This window comes from Rhinolophus hipposideros, assembly GCF_964194185.1.
Source record: "Rhinolophus hipposideros genome assembly, chromosome: 2".
In the NCBI taxonomy this organism is placed as follows: domain Eukaryota; kingdom Metazoa; phylum Chordata; class Mammalia; order Chiroptera; family Rhinolophidae; genus Rhinolophus; species Rhinolophus hipposideros.
The window spans coordinates 14,168,046-14,185,671 of record NC_138048.1 but is presented as its reverse complement, the minus strand read 5'-3'; the positions used below and the strand labels follow the sequence as shown (position 1 = coordinate 14,185,671).

The 17,626-nt window shown below is 33.9% G+C and overlaps 1 protein-coding gene and 1 pseudogene across 21 annotated transcripts in view; one reads left to right on the top strand and one right to left on the bottom strand.

Moving 5' to 3' along the window:
• Positions 1-17,626, bottom strand: part of ROBO2 (roundabout guidance receptor 2) — a 1,701,369-nt gene that overhangs the window by 210,375 nt on the left and 1,473,368 nt on the right. The window lies entirely within an intron of this gene.
• Positions 15,677-16,568, top strand: LOC308488917 (actin-related protein 2/3 complex subunit 1A-like; annotated as a pseudogene). Its single transcript has one exon. The product of its transcript is annotated as an actin-related protein 2/3 complex subunit 1A-like (transcript).

The following is a 17,626-nucleotide window of genomic DNA, read 5'->3' as shown; positions in this document are numbered from 1 at the left end:
GCCAAACATGCTGAAGAAAACCCTGTAGGTTTTCACTGAAAGAGCTACACCCTCTTGTCAAGTGGCTATTAAGCCAAGAGTGTGTGATCTAGATAGTGAAAAATATGGGAGTTCAGAGAAAAACACTACGAGATCATAATAATTTAGGAAAGAGGTAACAATAGATAGTTTTTTTTCTTTGGGGCTTTTTTTTGTTTGTTTTTAATTTGGAGGATCCTTTAAACATATATCAATTGAAAACTTAAGTTTTTAAAGATAGCAACGACTTTTAAAACTCCGAAATTCAAAGGAGTTAAACTGAGAGAATTAGTTAGGAATGTTGCTTAGTGAAACTTTTTTACACTGAATTGGAAACTACTGAAGGAAACTTTGATATAAGTGGGAATTAAGAACCTAAAGAAATCAACTTATATGGCATCTGTGATGATTCCTTTGAGAATCAGAACTGTTCTCAAATGTATTTGGATTTTTTGAAAAACATGTATATATATATACATTACATTACATTAAAGAATATAACTATTAAAACTGGTTGATGAATGTAATGCAATATAAAAAAAACGTGGGCTTTGAAACATGCTTTTTAAATTTGTAGAATTTCAAATGTGCATTCAACAATTAATATTTTCACATTTTAACTAAAAGGGTCAAAATTAATTCTCTAATTACTCAGCTTGAATGCCATATATTATCTCAAAAAATGATCTATTATCTCTGAACATATAACATATAGCAAAAGTATTTTCCTTCTGGTACCTTCAGCTCTACCTTACTTCAACATAACAATATCACAAGAGAATCTCTAGTCTCTCTAAAAGATAAAGCCTTTAGAGTTATTCTACGTATTCTATCATTTTTGATATTGAAAAACTAAAAATCACATGTATAAATTTCCACAAATTATATCTAAAATTTTCATATTAATTGCTGAGTTCAAAAGAATAAACATTTTTTTTTAATTAAAAGTACCAGTTCTAATAATAATTTTGGGGGTATCTATTACCCAACAGGCACCCTACTGAGTATATAACCTCTAAAACTCACACCATTTTTCAAGAGATCATCTCTAGTTCAAAGATGTATGTTTCTCAGTTTCAGAAATTGACTTTCCAAATATCATGTAGCTTAGAGTTGGAAACCCAGGTTTCTTTGTCTCTAAACCGTGTGCTCTTTTCACTTCCCTTATGAGAAAATGGCTTATATTAGTTTATGTTACATGATTAATATTCCATGTTAACAATAAGGAGCAGAGTGTGTCATTCAACAAAAAAGTGGAGAGAGTCCATCGAACACTTTAACAACTGTATTCTCAATTCTAAATTAAAAAAAAACAAAAACAAAAAACCCACCTGATTCTTCAATACAATCATTCTAAAATACGCCCAGAGAAAAGTGTCTGGAGCATATCTAAAGACTAACAATCAGATATTTCTAATATGGAAAAACAAAAGCTGCTGGCACTACATTACAAAATTAGAACATTCTTCTTCTTATTATTATTTTTTTATATATATTTTTTACAGGAGACTTGTGGATTTTTCTTTTACTAGAGCTGAACTAAGAATCTAAAACAAAACATTACTTTATCAAATGGCGGAATGCATTACTTTTATTTTTCTGTCAGTTGAAAATAAAAAGCCTATTGTGCTTACCAAGAAGGCTTGTGCCTTACTTTTAGCAGAGCTAGACTGGCTCACTTGATAATAAAAGGCTAGCCATTCCCTTATGGTCTCTTTCAAGGTCTGACTTTGCTCACATGAGAGAGACCATTTTTGTTTTTTTTCACTTGAATAATTTTGTATAAATAAACTCAGATTTTGCTAGCTAAGCACGTGGAAGTCATATAAAGCACACCTAATCACACAGTTTAAGCATTCAGAGTGTAGCATATCGCAAAAACTGCAGTGCTGTTTCTGTCAAAACCTGTCACCTGATGCATAAAATTGTTGGTGTTATGAGTCATTTTTCAGTGAACTCTAATGGAAACATGGCTGATGAAGATTTTAATGAAAGATGCAAATTTCTTTCTTCCATTTTTGAATTAAACTCAACCAAAATTGTCCTCTCTGTGATTAAAATTAATACATTTTTTGGTAAATAGAGATAAAACCTTTCAAATAGTCTTCAAAGACATAGACTTTCCAGCACATATATTATCCTTTCACCTCTCTAAAAATGTATTTGCCAACTTAACTTCATATCTAACAACATAAAAATTTGTATACCTCCATAGATTTTATTTAAAATTAAAGATGAGACTTAAAAATGTATACCATCTTTCTTCTTATCATTATTTTGTTTTTATAATCTTAACCATTTGCTTCTGTCACTAAACGTGATTAGTTCATGATATGAAATTCAAGCTCATTTTCTCTTGTAAACCTTAATTAATATCGAGTCATGAAACAGAATATTTAATAAATGTTAATTCTAAAAACAAATTTCACTTTTTATGATTATTATTACATCTTCACATTAAGTTAATTGATATATCTGACCTAATGTCCAACATTCTTAAAAATGTTTATCTTTCATTTGATGAGCAGTGAAATCACAGACCTTATCTTAGAGAGCTAAGATATTTATAAACAGTTTATGTTAGGTTGGTGCAAAAGTAATTGCAGTTTCAAAAGTTAAAGATAATTGCAAAAACCGTGATTACTTTTGCACCAACCTTATAGATATCTATAAATAAGTATACATAATTTTGTCCATCAAATAAAAGGTTATAATCACATTAAATGAAACAGATTGCAGGTTAATTTTATTCACATTTTCTGAAATAATTTTTCACATGGATCTGCACATAAACATTTTCACCCTGGCTCTTATGATTGTATGAAGAAAAAAAATGTAATGTTGGTCTCAAGCCAAGAACTCAGTGAGAGGGTGAAGGTGACTCCCACAGGCATAAGCTCAGTAAGTGATGGAGTTTCTGTTGCCCAGCTCCCCAAAGAAGCTGCCACTCTCTGAAACCAAAGTTTTCAATTAATTTTATTTCATTTGATTGAAAATAATTTCCTTACTATCTAAATTGTGTAAGGTGCATAAACATCACTAATACCAACATACTAATACTGTTGCCTCATCACCTCAAAACCCAGCGCCTGTAACAAAAAAGCCAATTTAAGGGCTTTCAACAACAATTTCATTGTAGGGGTTAGCAATTAGAGCTGGACTTCCCTGAGTGGTTCTTCTGATCTTGGTTGGAGCCACTCATCCATCTACAGTCATCTGAAGGCTTGACTAATTCTGGATGGTCAAAGATGGCCTCATCACCTTTCTAGGCACTTGGTGCTGTCTGGGGTCACTGGGATGGGTGTATGGTTGTAAGGTTGGGCTACTTTCCTCACTTGGTCTCTCAACCTACTTCACATAGTGGAATTAATGTTCCAATAAAGCAAATGTGAAATCAGCAAGGCCCTCAGGAGGTGTGGGTTCTGCATAGCCATTCAATTGCATTCTATTGTTCAAAGCAATTCACAAGGCCAGCCCATAAACAATCAGTAGAGAAATCAATTCCTCCTCATGATAGAAGTGACAAAGTCACAATTTAAAGAGTATAAATACAGGGATGGAAAGAATTATTGGGCCCATCCTTGCATATACACTACTATAGCTTAAAAAAATGGAACGTGTCATTTTATAATATTTATGTACAATGAGCAAGAGTTTATATTCAACAGAATATTTCTCACACATATGGATATAAATACTTCTACAAGGCAGGCACGTTTCTCTACCTCCTCCAATCTCTCAAGGAGAAAACAAAAATAAATAAGTAAATAAATAAATACAAGACAATCAAAACAAAGTTATAAAACATGGTTTCTCTCTTTATTGTGTTGTGCACTAAAACTTCTTCTCAATTAGTAAACTTTAATTTTAAAACCAATAGGTCAGATATCAGTTTTACTCCTAATTTAAAGAAAAATGCTCATTAGTTCAAAGTCCATGATGTTCCTGTAGGAACTGTACAGATATCAGACATAAGCTCCATCCCAAGTAAGGTATGATGTGATGCCAAACAATTTCTGTAATTAATATGGTGCATCTGTGACCTACTCGTCTCTCCAGAAATGTCCCATGAGCAGGCTCAAGGGTCTGCTTGAGCAAAGTAAGACTAAATGAAGCCTATTATGTTAAGCTTTAGTTTAGTGTATAAAACATTTAATTCTTAAAAGCTTATTTTTATTGATGTTCTCAGAATCTAACAGATGTTAACAATCCAACAATAATGCTGAAGAAGAAATTCATCATTATTTATGGGCAGAAAAAAAAGCACAAGTGTTGAATATTGCAGCACATGGCAATCAGAACACCATGTTTCTCAGTAGAACAAGCTTCATCAAACATGTTATGGTGCTTTCTTCCTGTATATACAAGAACAGATAGATATTCATGGGCTATCTAGCAATACTACTAAGTAATTTATTGGTCTAGGATGTTGTCCTGAAACATTTTTGGGCATTGTATCAATTTAAATCTCAATAAACTTGAGAGAAAATTCTCTCAAATAGCAATGGACTATAAACAGGTTTTCCTTTATCAAAGCTGATCTCACTTTTCTTTGAGAAAACTTCTGCCTCTCCAGGCAATTAAAGGGCATATGATTGGTTTCTTTACATTTCCTCATTTCCCCAAAACATTTTGCTTCATTTACTACATTCTATCACAGTCAAAATAATTTGGGGATTTAAAATGGATTCATTCTGCTTAAACAGATGTTAAAGATGAGGAACATTGCTTCTAACAACTATTTAGGGGCCATGAGAGGAATAGCTTTCCTCATGTAAAAGCTTGAGCATCCAAAAATCATGAGCATCCAAAGAATTGTGTTCTATTTTTCTCCACAACTATATTTCACTAAATTTAGTCAAATGTATTGAGTAATAGTTGTGTGTATCAGTTCAGAGAGCTGAATGCATCCTTAATTTAAAACACTCTGCTAATGTACAGTAGAAATTATAATACACGGAAATGTTTTGTTTTACTAGAAACCACATATAACATTTGAACAGTGAAAGAAAAAAAATGCAATGTCTATTTTTATATTCATAAAGTTAGTTCCTTATACCATTCTTCCTAAGATGTGATAACATAATGAACAGATCTGGACATACACTTATTATTTGTTGTATGTTTTCGTGGTAGTAGCACAAGGTTACAATGAGACATAAGTGACCAACAATTAAATCATGGCTAGTGTTTAGTGATAGAGTAGTGTTACTACCATTTAGAATTATCATTGGTATCAAATTATGTAATATACATTGGAAAATATTACCATATGAGGTAGAGAAGAAAAAAATGGTGACTGTGTCACCATTTTTTGGTATGTATTTACATAAGTGTGTGTGTGACTTTGATGTCTATAATTTTGTCTTTATAAGTGATTCTTTGACAATTAGATGGTGCCGAAAAGCATTTAGTGGCCAAAAGTATGATGTTATTAACATCAGCTACAGAGACAAAAAAAAACAATACAAATTTTGCTCACAAATTAGCAAATAACTCAATGATTTCTTGTTTCTTCAAGAAGAGGGGGTTTGTAGAATCCTTGAATTCAAGGGAAGGTACTCTGGATTTATTTTTACAGAAAAGCTTATTTCTCAAACCTGATAAATAGAGGCATAAATCTAAATGAGTCAATGCTTCAGGGGTAATTGGAATTACAGACCCAATTACTACATGTCATCCTCAGTAATTATTTCACGTATGCAGCACATTAGCTATAGTTTCAAATATTCCTATGGTTTACATTTCAAAGAAAAGTTAGTTTTGCTATTTTAAAATTTGCAAAACACACTTTTAAATTGTTGAATAGCAACTGTTACCTTTTTATTCTAGTAAAATTAGTTAAACAACGCAAATTTATATATCTTTTGTTTCTTCTAAGATACTGTCATGGAAATCCTAGCTTCACAGTTACCAAATTAAATTTATGTGTGTACTTAAACTGTGCATTCATCTTATTGAGAGACTTTCTGAACAAACATATGAAATCCCTAACTTTGTTTTACAAAATTGTTTACTATTAAAAGAGTCATTTTTCTTTAACTTTTATGAGTTTTAATCAAAAGTCGCTTTTAAGTAGCACAAGTGGTCATTTTTATATGGATATTTCAGGGTAAGAGTTCAAAAAAGCACATATATTATTGGAGGTAGGGGAATCTTTTGTGGGCAGTTAACCATTAACAAGCTTATGTTACACCAAATAAGCTTTCTGTTTATTTTAACTTACATTCGATTGACTTAGAGAAATATCACAATTATGAATGTTATATTCATTCAACTGGTTGTCAATACTGAAATAGTCAACTGGTTGTCAATACTGAAATAGTCTTAATTTTAATATAGTTTTCTTAAATGAAAGGATTATAACTTTTTTAAATGCATCATTTGACTATTTGCACAGAAGAGAGACCAGATACCCATGTTCCAGCTTTCATGTCAATCATTCTCCTAAGACACTGAATTATTTGAGTCCTTGACAATGCTGCATCTAAGAAAGAAGCAAAATATGTCAGTGATACAGCTGGAGATGTCATCAAACTGGTGTGCCACATCAGTCACTTACTGATTTTTATCTGCCAAAAAAGAGCAATGTGCTACTGTGTTTCCCAGAAAATAAGACCTAGCCTGACCATCAGCTCGAATGTGTCTTTTGGAGCAAAAATTGATATAAGACCCGGTCTTATTTTACTTACAGTGAAATAAGTAAAATTTTTAGTATAGTAAAATACTAAATACTGAAAAGTAAAACACTAAAATGCTAAATAATAAAATACTAAAATGTGGAGTAAAATAAGTAAAATTCTTATAGTAAAATAAGACTGGGTCTTATGTCATGTCATGTCATATCATATCATATCATATATCATATAATGTCATATAATACTGGGTCTTATATTAATTTTTTATTCAAAATATGCATTAGAGCTGATGGTCCAGCTAGGTCTTATTTCCAGGGAAACACGGTATTTAAAAAATGAGAATACCAAACCAGCTCAGGTTTGGGAACTGAAAAGCACTGCACGGCAGACTCTGATTCAGTCACAGCAATTAGTGAGAATGCTTCCTGACAGGGCAAACTAGGTAACGATTCTGCTGACAACTCAGAACTGGAGATATGTTCTAATCAGACAGGAAATCCAGCCACTTCCTTATCCATTACATAATCTAAAACTCTTGCCTAATTCGCAAAGCCCGAGAAGAACAGAGGTGCTGTTTTCAGTAACCGCCACCCCGTTCCCATATAGGATTTCATATTTGATTCACTCAGAGAATTCACTGTACAGGCAGCAACTGCTCTTTGTGGGAAACTCAGTGATGTAAATCAAGAATTTCCTCCACACCTGAACCTCTTTTTTTCCTCCTTACAACTTCTCAGGGTACCAAAATGTTAGTTTCAATTCATAGACCATAGCAAAACATAATTACCTTGTCAAAGGTCAAACTAATAAATGTCAACTGCAGAAACTGATATAAGATGACATTCAATGGCGTTATTAAGGATGTTTACGTGGAGATATAAATTAATGTAAACAGAATGTCCATTAAAATATGAAAGTTTTATGTGTACATATCCACTTAATCAGAGTAAGTGCATAATTACATACTCAAATCTACCAACCACTATAAAAAGTTTATATTCTCTTAAAACCTCATCCTCTGCATTAATTAGAAGGTTAGGCTTTCTTATAAAATATATAAAGACATGAACCTAAACTAATTTATGCAAATACATGTGTAGGGATGGGAGATATGAATATTAAAGTTCTATTCATCAGTATTCTTGAATGTATGTGAAGTTTAGAGGGAAATGTTGAATAAATAGAAGACAAGATCTAAAATCAAAGAAGAAGGCATGGACAATAAGTAAGAAACAAATACAGAAATAATCAGAGGACAAGGAGGGGTGAGAATAATTAGGGACATCATCTGCTTAATTTGTAAAGTATGCAGCCTAAGATGTTATACAGAGATTATTTTAGAAGGCTGGGAAGTCGAGAACAGCGATAATAGGAATCAAGAAAAAAACTTGAAGATTCGATGTGAGAGAGGAGCTCTCTGTATTAGATAACTCATGGCATCAACTTTATCCCTCCTTTTTTCCAAGATGGTCATCCTAACGGTATGGCCTAATGTTTTCCTGCTGGGTACATAGCTACAACTGCATGGAGAATACAGAGAAGCATTCTCTAAGTAAAGTCAGAGGATTTAAATTCTTTTTTTTTTTTTATATGAAAAGTGATTAAGATATTACTTACATTAATGTCTTAAAAAAACATGGTACAACAAAAAACATTTGGAGAAAAAAATGAAAAGAATATTGGTATTTTTTTTCTTTCAAATGCTCTATTTATAAAATTCAATTGTATTAGAAGTGTCCAGCCTCTAAAACAGGAACTCTAAAAGCACATACATTTATCTTCCTATTATTCTGAGATGGAGCTTCATGGTATTGACAATAGCTCAATAGTTATAAAATTGAGTGGAACTTCATGGCTTTAAGCTGACAATAAAAGTGAGACTTAGACTATTTTCTGCACCAAAATATGTAAATGATGTTGCCATATTCATTCAAGATCTTATATAAAAACATCTAGGAAATCTAAGATTTCAAAGGAGGAAAAAACCCTATCAAGCTGAATTTATTTTTCTTCTGAGTCTTTTTCCTTTTTTGAAATAAATAAATAAATAAATAAATAAATAATAAAAGATAATAACTGCCCTGTCCTATGTATCTGATAGGATTGTTTTGAAGATTATTGAATATAATGTGTGAGGAATGGTTCTATAAACTGTTCAGAGCTATACAAATAGTATTAAAGCAAAAATGAGACCTCTGATTTCACATTTATTTTTCTTCCAATCATATCCAATCAAACTCTTGTAGTCCATAGAAGTGTCTAATGCTTCCAACAATATTAGATTCGAATTTCATTTTAAATTTGTTTTTTAACTATCATTAAACGTGATAAAAGTGATATGCACTAAGATATATTATAGTCCACACCTATAATTTGTGAATCATCCTATGTGCTGTTAATTTAACTGACCTATTTTGGAGCTTAGGCTCAAACTCTCCCTGCACACTGAATGTAAAAGGAAAGTTCTCATTATTGCTAATATTTATATAGCATTGTACAGTTAGCAAAACTATTTCAGACACTCTATGTAGAACATTCACACACATTATATGACCATGGATCATGGACCAGAGGGTTGTGCTTTAGTACTAGACTGTACGATTTTTCTTTTTTTTAATTTAAAGTTTGTTCACTTGTAAAAAATAAAAAAAAAATAAGTGAACCTTGTTCACTTCCAAAATGGTACAAACGAGAACGTTATTTACATGAACCGTGGTAAGGCTGGTTGACGCTTAAGGGCATCCATCTACTACGTGGGGATAAGAGTGCGTCAGAGTGCTCTGGTCGTGTGAGCAACACCCAATGATAATAACATGTCATACTAACATGAAACTGTACCGTAGACTCTGTGGATATTCCCTAGCTTTGGATGCTTATTGTCAGATATTTGTAATCATGAGATCTCTTTAAATACTGTTTATCATATTTTATGTTGGCGTTCTGCTATCGAAACATTCTTCATTGTTTGAAAAAAAGTTTAAAAATTACAGTGTTATCTGTTACACAATGGGGTGGTCTTGCATAATGGCCATATTCTATATTTGAACTAGCAACAGAAACATGTAATAATACATGATTATAAATTTTATATATTCTTATTTTAACGATTACTTAGAAATCAATTCTAAAATGTATTGTGTTTAAACCTTTAAAAAAACCCTCAACTTTAAAATGGTTTGAAGCTTTTTTACCCCATAAACGAAATATTGATGAGTGTCAGCAAAAATGATCATTCTAAAATGTGTTTTTCTTTGAACTGCTGAGCAGAAGGGTAGCTTAAAGTAACATTCTTCCAGTATCTTTAAGCTTATTCACCAAAATCAGTGTTTCAAGTTTATAAACTAACAGTTCGTTTTCTACAAGAGGCAAAAAAGTCACTTTGAAAATCTCAACCAAAGTCATTTATCTTCTAACTTTTACTGTGGGTGATCATTTTTCTTCAGTTTGATCCCAAAGGCCTTGCTTGCACAGATGTCTGTGGAATACTGATATCTTATGTACTGCAACTCACATTATAAAGGAATTCTTTCCTTATTTAAGATCAGACATAAAGATACATCTTTTAGTATCTGTTATTTTTAATCCCTCCAAAACTCATTTTAAGTACTGTTTTACAACATTAAATAAAATGTGTTAGCATTTTTAACATCTTTTTTTTATTTAAAGCTTGTTTGCTTGTAAAAACAAAAAATGTGAGCCTTGTTCACTTATAAAATGGTATAAATGAGAACGCTACACATATGAACTCTGGTAAGGCTAGGTGACACTTAAGGGCATCTGCTATGTGGGATAATAAAAAAATAATTATCTTTTTATATAACCCTATATATTACTTTATGCAACACCACACACACACACACACACACACACACACACACACACACACACTCCTGTCACTACTGAAAACATTACATGTTTTGAACGATAGACTCCAGAACATGTTTTTTTGGATTAAAGAATACAATGCTCAAACAAACAAAAAAGTTAAAGAGTTGCTCTATTAAAAAAACCCCTTGGATAATGAAGGTCACATGGGTCAAGCCCCCCAAAAGAGAGAGAAAATGGAAAGGCTGACATGCAGAATAATATTCTGTTCACTTCTCACTTGTATCTTCTCCATTGAACACTGACTTTCCAGACTCAGTCTGAAATCTTTGCCAGGAAGAACTGCATAGGTTTTGGACAATCTAAAAAGACTTAGGGCAAGAAAACAGAAACGGGGGGAGGCGAGGGGAGGAAGAAAAGAAGGTAGCGTTAGGGCTCTTCCAGGATCTGGGAGCGCAATTCGAGACCCTCCCTTTTCTTCTCTTCCCCCACCTCAAGTATTTTTCAAGAGGAATTCTCCAGAACCAGGTCGGTTCACAATGGTGAAAATGGAAAAGAGACCTAGCAGAAACTGATCAATATCAAAGATTGTACTAGGCTGAACTTTTCTTCTTTCTATGTAAGAATTAATAGAGACAAACAAAATTGGCTTTCACATAGATAATGAGATTTAGGAAAATTTCAAGACCTTTAATCCAAGGAGAGAACTCAGGAAACTATCAAATGTTTAAATTAGTATAGGTACAGTGAATTCATCCTTTTATTCATATTGCTTCTAATGAAATAAAAAGAAAGCTTCCACTTACCATGTCATGACCCATTTATATTGCCTGAGATCTTTATTCAGTGCACATTATAACTACCAAAACCATGTGTGCAACTCATTATAAAAAGAAATCTTTTTTACTGTAAATGCAAAATTGTCGTCTTTTTTTGAGGAATAGTCAATAGGCACTGATGCAATGTAACTTATTTAGAGAACGAGAATCCCAAGCCATCAATGAATTTTGCCATTCAATACAAAGAAAATGTAAATGGCATATGAAAGTAATCACAGGGACAGACTTCTGGATTCAATAAGTACATCATAATCATCATTATGAAAAGCTAGGTTTTCTAGTGACCAAATGATTTAGAAATGCATCATATGTGAAGACAGGGTAAAAAACACCACAAAAAAGGAAAAGGTATTAGCAATGGTCATTTTATGGAACTATCTTCCATTGTTACAGCAAACACATAAATGGAAACAATTTGTGTTTTTGGCTATATTGATATTCTTTGTTTCTCACACTGAGTCATAATAAGTATCTTATGATTTTAAAACTATTGATTAAGTCAAAATTTCATTTCTATTTGACCATTCTTTTGCTCCATCATTTCTTCAAAAAACAGTACCCAGCTGCAAATTACTATGCCACACACTTTAACTATCTTACAATACTATTTGTCAGTTATTCTTCAAGAGAGCCGAAAACAATTAGAGAACAAGGTATGATATGTATGATAGTGTCTAGAAGAGATCTAAAACATGTAGAAACGTAAAAATGTTCTATAGAAATGTTTTTCTAAGAAAAAAGAGAAGGAAAGAACAAGAGAGGAAAATAGGAGAAAAAAGAAGGGAGCAGATGTTGAAGGGAACGTACTATTCAAAATTGATTGACGTCCTTGCCTTAAAGGGTTGCCATGCACTCCCGAATGGGGATGGTGAAGAACCTGTCTTCTCTGGAATTGCATTAACGCAAGGAACCCTTCATGCTTAAAGACCACGTTCTTCTGTGGATCCTGTTCTGTTCTACCCTGATCACCATAAGGGTATATTTAAGCATTTGCCAGACCACAGGGGCAAAGAAAAATGTAGTCTATCTTTTCCAGAGCTAACTTGGGTTTCACAATTACTAATTCATATGATAAGAGGCCAGAAAACTATGCAGCTTGATAAAATACAGATTCAATGCAATGGGGGAAACCACCAGATTATTGCCTTTTACAAATGCCATATTCCTCCTATTTTAACATATTTCATTGATCATCAAGTTCAAATCCCGAGCAAAACAGATAAAGTAGAATGCTGTTTCAAAAAAGTGATGAGTCTGGATTCTGGAAATTTTAAGAAGTTAATTGTGTCTTAATGACTTACAAGATATCATTCATTTTTGCTATTAACTTAAAGGCTAATGCATAATGACATATAGAAGGTCTATTCTATTTAATTAGCATTAAAAAAATTAGCTACCAAAGCTGATGGTAATTGTAAGAATTTAAAATATATAAAATTCTTCAGTATTTTTTATTTTTTGTCCTCTCCAATTGTAATGGTTATGATTTTTGTCTTTCCCATTAACTAGTGATGTTGCTATTGTTTTAAATGACTTTTGACGATACAGAACATTACCAATTTAATACCTGTACATGCGATTTCAAAAATAACTTCCATTTTTAGTATAAAGCCAATAGGAGTTATTCAGTTTCTTATGATACTAATATAGTAACATGTCATCCACAAAATAAATATACCAGTAGCAGACCAAAGTGTGTTTACTTGGATTTACTTTTGTATTTACTTAGAAAAAATATAGTTTGGCATAGGGGTCTGCAAATAATAGCCCATGGGTCAAATTGGTCTGTTGCCCTTTTTTTTAGCGCTAGTGAGATAAAAATAGAATATATATATATATATATATAAACATATATATGTAATATTCATACATATACATATATATTAAAATTACGCTGTTGGTAACCACTTTGAGCACCTCTTGTAATTGCAGAAGTCAAACGTGACTTTTGTTCATCTTTTGTTATCAGCATATATTGAGTATGACAATTTTAATACAGTTTTTTCCTTTCTTAAAATGTGTATACATTTTTTGGCACTGTGTCTGTGTGTGTGTGTGTGTGTGTGTGTATACATATATATAGTATGATATCTGATAAAACTCAGTATTATCAGAAATGATAGAAAAACAGTCTAGATGGGCAATAATTTGGACAGTTGCTAGTCCTATATGGCCATCTTGTTGTCACTATTGCCATTTGCTCAGCCCCTTCAGAGACTAGCACTGATATAAAGAGACAGAGAGGAAGAATGTGCTTGCATTTCCCAGACCTTTCAAGGTTATGGGAGCTGAAAAGTTTGTATCTGAAACTGAGCATATATCAAAGAGGAGGGGATATTCTGAGACAGTCAAATCTCCTAGACATCATACATAAGGTAACCTGAATCTTGAAAATATTTTAAGTTGCTATAAGGCATAGATTTTCATTTCTATACTGGTACATTTTATTTATTATCCTGGTTTGCATACTGTAGTGTCTAGTGTCCTGAAATGATACAAGTTCTGGCATCGGAATACTAAGATCAAGAACATTTGGCTATAGGACAGAGTGTGTTCACGGAAGGCTGCCATGTTTCTCTGTGGACATGTTCAAAGGAGATTTTCTTTGTCCAGGAGGAATTTTGAGTGACTACGTATTGACCAAATAAAAAAGCTCAGCCATTTTCTATGCTAGATTGTGAAAACAATGTCAAAGACCCTCACTATTCTATGAAGTTCTGATGGATGATCATAATTATAATTAATAAAGGAGTTTTTCTAGTTCCATGTCACTTGAAAGCTTACACATGCTCCAATTCTATGGAAATATGTTTTACTGTAAGTATGAGAAACAAAGACGTAAACTAAAATTAATGTATTTTGCTAACATGAAAAGCAAACTATTAACTACTATTATGTACTTTTGTTTATAAAAAAATAACAATGACTATCTCTATTTAAATGCAATGGCTTACTCCTTTGATTACTATTCAAAAATCATAAATATATGATGCTAGTCACATTATAATTTTAGTTTTTGAGCACAAGGTTTATAAGATGAAAGGATATATGCTGCCATAACATTTTGAGCTATTTGAAATGGTATCAAATGAAAACTAAATCCTCATATCATGAACAAAATTTTAGAAATCACAAATTTGAAAAAAAGAAATAATTTGTCAATTATCCAAAGAACTGCAATGCTGACAGACCAAATTACTGGTGAACCGGGTCTATGTTATTACCATAGAATGGGACCACTTTAGCCGTTAAAAACAAAAATCTGTTCTCCTTTGCAAATTGTGAATGACAGAAGGTTTGGGTTATGTAAGGTATCCAGAAACATATTTCCTTGCATGAAATACAATTGCAATGTATTAATATTTCTTTAGATCTGAGTCAGAAGGTACGTAAAGTAGTAAATTATATATAGTCCAAGGTTTGCTAGTATAGAAGACTCACACTTTTTTAAATGTATTATTATTATTATTATTATTATTATTATTATTATTATTATTATTATTATTTTAAGGAGGGTACGGCTCACAATGACTCATGTGGGGATTGAACCAGCAACCTTGGTGCCACCAGCACCACACTCTAACCAACTGAGCTAACCGGCCACCCCAAAGACTCATACTTCTTAACGCTAAAATAAGTTGCATAAACCAAGAGGGTCAACATGGATTATGCATTTCAATATAGCTATTAAACTTTAGCATTAGCAGATACTTTCTTTGGATATAAGCTATCATAGTGTCTCCCCCACCCCATTCCTTCGGTTTTAAATCAGAATAGACAATCACATTGGTTTTAAAAACAAAGATAATATCTAAATAATGAAACTCCAAACTGCATATACCTTTTTCAGACATAATGTTCTGATTATTTTAGATATTATTTTATTCTGAAATCCAGTCTTTCTACACATACATTAGTTTCAATGTTCCTTTTGAATCATCGTGGGTCACATCTGACTACATTAGAATCCTCAAAAATCATGAAACACATGCTAATTTGAAAAATTCATAAAATAGAATACTTTTATTCTTAAAGTAACAATGTTGATACAGGCTAACACCGAATTTTGCCCTTAAAATGTAAGAAGTCCCAGAAAATAAAAACTGCGAGCGGGAGTGGGGAAGCAGACTTGTGGTAGATTGTTTTTTCCATAGCTATAAGGCTACAGTTAGCCTTCTCTGGTTCTGTCATGTAGTAGTTAAGACTATGTAATAAGACCTCTGCCAGCGCCTGCCAGAGCCTGTTTGAGTCAACTGAGCACAGCTCAAGCTGCCCCCACCCAGCTGTCTATCCTTTGAAAACACTAAGAATACCTAGTGTCCCTGCATCAGTTTTTACTAGAACCAATCAGCTTTCATGCCTGGAACAGGGATTACACCCAGACTGCCCTTAGCCCTAATAATAATGAAGTCCAGTCTATAAGGGGCGGGTGGGGCAATAGGTGAAAGCTCATGAGTTCAAGGAGCGCAATGGACACATCACAGGCATGAACTGGGCTCTCAGGAGCGACCACAATGCTTATGTCTGGAGTCAGAAAGATGGCATCTGGAAGCCAATGCTGGTAATCCTGAGAATGAACCGTGTAGCCACTTTTGTCAGCTGACCCCCGCTAGAGAGTACATGTGTTGTGGGAAGTGGAGCACGACTCATTTCTGTTTGTTATTTCAAACCCGAAAATGACTGGTGGGTAAATAAGCACATTAGAAAACCAATTACCTCCATGGTCCTCGGCTTAGACGAGCATCCCAACAATGTTTTGCTGGCAGCAGGATCATGCGATTTCAAACGCAGTGTTTCCTGCGTACATTAAATAAGTGGATGGAAAGCCATCCAGTACGCCCTGGGGCAGCACAATGCCATTTGGTCAGCTGATGCCCGAGTTTGGTGGCAGTGGCGCTGGTGACTGGGTGCACGAGGTCAGCCTCTCCGCCAGTGGGCGCCGCCTGGCCTGGGCCAGCCATGGCAGCACGGCGCTGGTTGCAGATGACTCCGAAAGCGCGCAGGTCTCAACTCTGAAAAAAGAGTTCCTGCCCCTCCTGAGTGTATCACTTGTCTCCAAGAACAGCGTGTTAGCTGCAGGCCATGATTGCTGCCCAGTGCTGTCTAACTACGACGACCACAGCTACTTGACCTTCGTCTCAAGCTAGACATTCCAGAACAGAGCACCCAGCCCGACACACCTGTCATGGGATGGTTCTGCAACACGGACCAGCGGGCCACCACCGAGGACCGCAATACAGCCCGATGACCGCAATACAGAACGATGACCGCAATACAGGCCGATGACCGCAATGCAGCCCGATGACCGCAATACAGCCCGATGACCGCAATACAGGCCGATGACCGCAATGCAGCCCGATGACCGCAATGCAGCCCGATGACCGCAATACAGGCCGATGACCGCAATGCAGCCCGATGACCACAATGCAGCCCGATGACCGCAATGCAGCCCGTTGACCGCAATACAGCCCGTTGACCGCAATACAGCCCGATGACCCTGCACAGAACAGACTGTCACCCATTTTGCACCGCTGGCATCGATGGAGCCATGGGAATTTGGAATTTCAAGACCTTGAGGTCTTCTACCCAGAGCCTTTAGATAATATCAAGCTGAATGAGTCTCCCCGATCCAGCAGGACAGACTGACAAATTGCTCTCATTGGCAGCTCCACCCTCGGCATGATGGTGAGGAATGCCAGAGGACAGCAAACGCTGAAGATACACATCATTCAAATGCCATTTCGTGTGATTTTGTTTAAATATAATTTTTACTTTTTCTTTTTGCTGTTTCATTCCATTCTTGACCAAAGCTTCTCTTTTAGTAGTTTATGATGGATAATTGTCACACAAAATTAAAAGAAAAGGTGGGGAGATAGGTAAATCACTAAAAAACAAAACAAAACAAAACAAAACAAAACAAAACAAAAAAAACACACAAACAAAACATAAAAATATTGAATGTGAAAAAAACGACTATGTAATGAGAATTTTTTTTCATACGCATGTATTTTAATATAGGATATTAAATTTTACATCACAGGAGGAAAAGCTGATGAATTACTACTTTATGATTATGCTATAAAGTATTTCTTCCATCTCTCAACCTTTCATCAACCCAGCATGATATATCTAATTTTTTAAATTTGAAACTTAAGAATATAGATAGGTAATATAAAATATAGATTGACAAACCTAAGAAGAAACTGTATTACAAGTCACACACATTCAGCTCTCTAAGACCAAGCACAGCTGTCGGATAAACATTAATGGGAGAATTAAATCCAAAGTCATAATACATGAATATGC